Source organism: Sinocyclocheilus anshuiensis, unplaced genomic scaffold (genome assembly GCF_001515605.1).
Source record: "Sinocyclocheilus anshuiensis isolate Anshui unplaced genomic scaffold, SAMN03320099.WGS_v1.1 scaffold453, whole genome shotgun sequence".
Taxonomy (NCBI): Eukaryota; Metazoa; Chordata; class Actinopteri; order Cypriniformes; family Cyprinidae; genus Sinocyclocheilus; species Sinocyclocheilus anshuiensis.
In genome coordinates, this window is record NW_015537979.1 from 53,264 (window position 1) to 58,878 (window position 5,615).

Here is a 5,615-nt window from a genome sequence, read left to right on the forward strand (position 1 = left end):
AAACCAAAGAATACCTTAGACTTTACAATTTCAGCCTGGCAGATGATAAAACGACAAAATGACATTGAAAGACATATCAGAATATTGGCAACAGCAACAGTAGAGAAACACGCTAAAACGCTCAGAAATTCTTAGCACTGCATAGCAATCATCCACAACACCCTATTATTGTGGTGTGACTTCTGCAACACTCATATTTTCTTCAGAAAACGTAAAAGTCAACTTGGAGCTGTTTTATCCTTTTGCATAATTTAGGAGTAAGGAATCTCCCAAACCTCTGAACACACACACACACACACACACCCATGCGCAGATGGCACATTTGTAGCAGATCATATCACAGGAGTATGTTAATGAGGGTTCAGCACTATGTGTGTCTAATTAATCCCAGTGGAATTAATCGTCAGGGGAGAGATCAAGATCTACTCAATATGGAAATGAGTGTCAACAGTGAGTTCATCCTTCACCTCATCGGTATGTGCACATACAGGTGTATCAGACATGTGGGTATGTACAGGATAAATGAGAGGGTCAGAGGTCAAGTCAAAGGACTGCAATACAGATTATCTATGTGCAATAAGTGATGAACCTGCTAAAAAAAAAATCATTCAATATGGTGAGTGAGCAAGAATGTCAATGTAAATATATTCATTCAATACAAAAAAAAATTAGAAGTAAAAATAAATAAATTAAATTAAATAAAAGTTTGTACTTATAAAAGAATCATGTTGTTATTATAATAAGACGCTTAAGGCAAAAACCAATTTAGGCTTATTGGAAAAACATACTTGTGGCAAAATTTGTGCAAAATTATATTACATTGCTTTTTAACAGCACTTTCAAAGTGAAATGTCCAGTAAGTGCTAACAGTATGTTCAGTTTGATCCAAAACAGATGATTGTGAGTGTGGCAATATTTTACATCATCAGTTGTTGTATGTACTGCTGAAATAAAATGGTAAGTGGTGCTAAAATTCTAAAACTATCATGCCTAACAATAATGTACCACCTACACGAAACCCTACCCTAACCCTAAATAATATTGATAACAAGCAATCTGGAGATAAAAAGGCATTTGCTTTGTATTGATACAGCAGCAAATGCCGTGACGCAGTTTTGAAAAAGAAACGCAGAACAGAAACGAGTTTAAAAGTTAAAGAAATTTTTCTTTGCACCTCTTAATCACTCTGGAATTAGAAATGGAATTATATTAGGCCTATTATTATTATTATTATTATTATTATTATTATTATTATTATTATTATTATTATTATTATTATTATTATTATTATTATTATTATTATTATTATTATTATTATTATTATTATTATTATTATTATTATTATTATTATTATTATTATTACTGAGTTTACAGGGTATGGTGGTTTTGCTGTTGTAAACACTACTGTTGTTGTAGTAAAAAAATATTTCTGTCTTATTTAAAATAGAATTATATTCTAATCCTGTTCTGAATTTATTAATTTTTTGAATGATAATGATAATAAACAGGATTGATAAGTATAAATCAGGAGGATGAGAAAATCAGTATAAGCCATCAGTATAAGTTATACGTTTTATCAGTGTTGTGATAATTATTTTTAAGGCACTCTACGTTTTTTAGATAAATACTGTAATAATAAAAGGTGCAGAAAGTCCAAAACAGACCCATATAGAAGTAATAATTTATGATGTACAGGAAATCCCTAATATGGACAAAATCATCCGGCTATGGCTGTAGCTGAGCTGAATAAAAAGCAGGAAAAAACACGAAGACAATAAACACACGATTGCGAAAATATACGGTTTATGTGTGTTTTTCAAACTATCTCCAGGTAATAAATAAACTATACAAATAATGCAGTACTGATTGACATATCATTTAGTAGCCTATAGAAACTATACAATATATTTCCTGCCTTATTCTGTGATAAAAATGGGGAAAAGGTGCTCGTAGTAGCCTTTATAAACCGATCATAAAATTGTCATTAGGAAAACATTGAACAAAAATATTATAGCCCTTTGCTGCAGCTAACCTTATGTCCACAGGCTACAAACAGCAATATAAGAAATCGTGCAGAAAGTCCAAAACAGACCCATATAGAAGTAATAACTTATGATGTACAGGAAATCCCTAATATGGACAAAATCATCCGGCTATGGCTGTAGCTGAGCTGAATAAAAAGCAGGAAAAAACACGAAGACAATAAACACACGATTGCGAAAATATACGGTTTATGTGTGTTTTTCAAACTATCTCCAGGTAATAAATAAACTATATGAATAATGCAGTACTGATTGACATTATTTGGTAGCCTATAGAAACTGTCAAATATATTTCCTGCCTTATTCTGTGATAAAAATGGGGAAAAGGTGCTCGTAGTAGCCTTTATAAACCGATCATAAAATTGTCATTAAAATATTAATATTATAAAAATATTATAGCCCCTTGCTGCAGCTAACCTTACTTCCACAGGCTACAAACAGCAATATAAACAACAGCTGTGCATGCTCTCTTCACGCAGTTCTTGTATAATAATAAAAATGTTATAATATAAGTATACAAGCACACCGCTCCGCTGAGAACTGCACTTACCGGCAGCCGCGGACGTTATGAAGGCATCCTGGTAGTGCGCTACATTAAAGGTGTCTGAACGTGAGGGATAGTCCCTGATGAGATCGTCAGGTGAAAGGTCATCATCATGTGGATAATTTTATTTACGGCTAAATTATTATTCATTAATTTTACTAATAGTTAGATTGGGCAGGCCTTGACAAAAAGCCTTGACAAAAGGGCACTTTGGGCATCAAGGGGAAAAGGGGCAGGTGCTCAAGCACCCACCGCACCCCCCTCTGCACATGCCTGTTTGCTGGAGCAACCCTGCTATTTTACCTTGCTTCTACAAGTCTTTGAGCTGTTTATCAAGTATCATAACTTGTTGTTCAATAGAGTGGCACCCGGGCACTCCACATCTAAAATGCAATGCTGTACCAGGTGTGCTACCAAGCAAGTTTACTATGTCAGAAAAGCCATGCATATGAGTCTTTAATAATACATAATCTGCCTCTGTAATCATAATTTTTGAGAATATGAACAAAAAAGACGTTGGTGTTTTACTGCCACTAGTGTTCACTTCAGCAGAAAATGCAGTGAATTGTATCTGTGTGCATTTCTGGGGTTTTGCAAAAATGTAGGTAGAGGCAGGTTTTTTCAACAAGCCTAGGTTGCCAAACACTATTGCAATCAACTAATTTATTCAAATCTCTCTGGTCAGCAGGAGCTCTATTATCAAGATAGTAACTCATGCAAGATTCGTATTTGCTGCAAAGAAGGTTAGGGTTAGGTTTATGCAAAGACTCCAAATAAACAGTCGCGTGAGAACCTCAAGTGACTTCACAGAATGAAGGTTACCATTTCATCAGGTCCCTATATTTGTGTGAAACCTATCAGTGACTGTTAAGACATTTTCTGCCTAAGTAGAGTGTCCCAAAGCTCATTTGGTTTTTCAAACAAAGTCATGTTTTAGACATCAAAGAGAAAGAAATAATGAGAAATACGGAGGGAGGAGAGATGCAGACTAAACAGTGGAGATGTTTAGACTCCCTCGTGGTGTATGTGCTGAGAGACTACAAAATGAAACAATGAATCTCCGTACAAACAAAAGCTGATTGCACAAACAATGCCTGCTGTAAAATCATCCAATTGGTTTGTTTTTCAAGAGGCTTTCATACATAACTTTGTATTTCATTTGAATAAATCCATAGCAGCAGGCCCACAGTAGGAAAGGATCGCTCCGCTTCATGGTGCTTCAGTAGATATGTATTCCCTTGACAAACTGTCTGCAGGGTATGATATGAGTTCTGCATAGTTTATTTTTACATACAAAACAAAATGAGAACATTAAAGCATTAATCTCAAATAGTTTACCAGCTGCTTTATACATTAGAATGGAGGTAAATAAAGAGACAGAAAGCATGCATGTATTTTTAATGTCCAGATGTCTAGAAACTGTCAGAATATGCAGATGATTTGGGACGAATTCTACAGAATGGAAATGAATTATGAGTATTATCTCAGAGACAAAGAGAAATGTTACTGCATCTACAGGTTTAGTAATTCAACAAAAGGTTTTAAAGGTACATGTGAGACCGTATTGGTGCACCCAGCTCTGAGCGGTTGTATCTAGAGAGCGTTTGCTCCGAGCCACTGTGAGACAGGAGTCCCAGGAGAACGAGCGGGAGCATTAGTATGCTTCTCACCTCCTGCACACTCTCAGATGCTGTGTGTGCTCCACAAAACAGGTGTCAATATGCCACAGTAACACACACGAGGTACCATTAGATGCTAAATAAACCCTCTGTAGTGCACAACACTTGTTTAATCCTAAAGACAGACCACTTGTTGAAAAAAAAAAACTGTCAAGATCGTGTTGCTCAATGTGGCAGCTATAGGAAAGGAAGTTACGCCTTTCAATTTAAAAAGCCAAAAGTTTCACAAATCTCACATTTGGAACATTTAAGCAATGTATATTCATTTTGATGCCCATATTAACTGGTTATCATACCTGGTTTGCAAAAATACACTATATGCCTATTTACTGTATTAAGGGTGTTTTGAAATATGGGACTTCTGAAGCAATATAAAATGGACTTACACAAACACATTCTATTCAGTAAATCAATGTATACAAACATACAAATATGTTTAAATACATGACATACAAGTTTCAATAGAAATTACATTAAAGAATATTTTAGTTTTATAAAACTAAAGTACACTTTAACCATATTTCAAAGAGAAATATTTCAACAGAAATTATTATACAGTTACATGTTAAGATGTACTTAAGTCCTACTTAACAGACTCTAAATAAACTATACACATTTAATTGTAAATAACATGCAATTAAGTGTCTGAAAATGCAAAATTCAGTTGACACTTAAGTTCTTTTAAAGTATACGATTCCTGTAATAAACACTTTTTTAAAAGTAAGCTAAAGTCTTTTTTCACAACTCATTACAGTATTATACTGCTAGCTTAGCAACATGCTAAAACTCTACTGAAATCAACTGTAATTCAATTAGTGCACAAAATGTTTGTTCCAAAAACAAATGCAGCTTGAAGTAACATCAGCCAAAGGTTGAAAGACAACAAACTTGATTAAGACGCACCATGAGAGAGGTATGATGAATATGAAAAGCTAACTATTATTTTGATACTAAGTCCCTGTCTGGCGTGGTGTTTAATTCAAAACAGCAGTAACAAAATAACAGTAGCATCTGTTCCCCTCATTAAAGCTGCAGCTGATTAATATAATCAACATCCAACAAACATAAGACAAGAAATAAGACAACAACAACATAAGACAAGAAATGTAATTATGAATTCAATACATAACACTTAGATATTATAATGCATTGTTAAATAAGATACAAATAATGACAGTCAGTAATAACAATAAAAATAAATGACAGTTTCATTATATCCATAGGTTGTATTTAATAGCCAATGTGACCCCCGAGACCCCCTGTAGTGCCAATCGTGGTTATAACGCCGCTCATGTAGGAGGTCGAGGCTGAGATAGTCTCTCTGTATCTCCCTCATCATGCTCTCTTTCC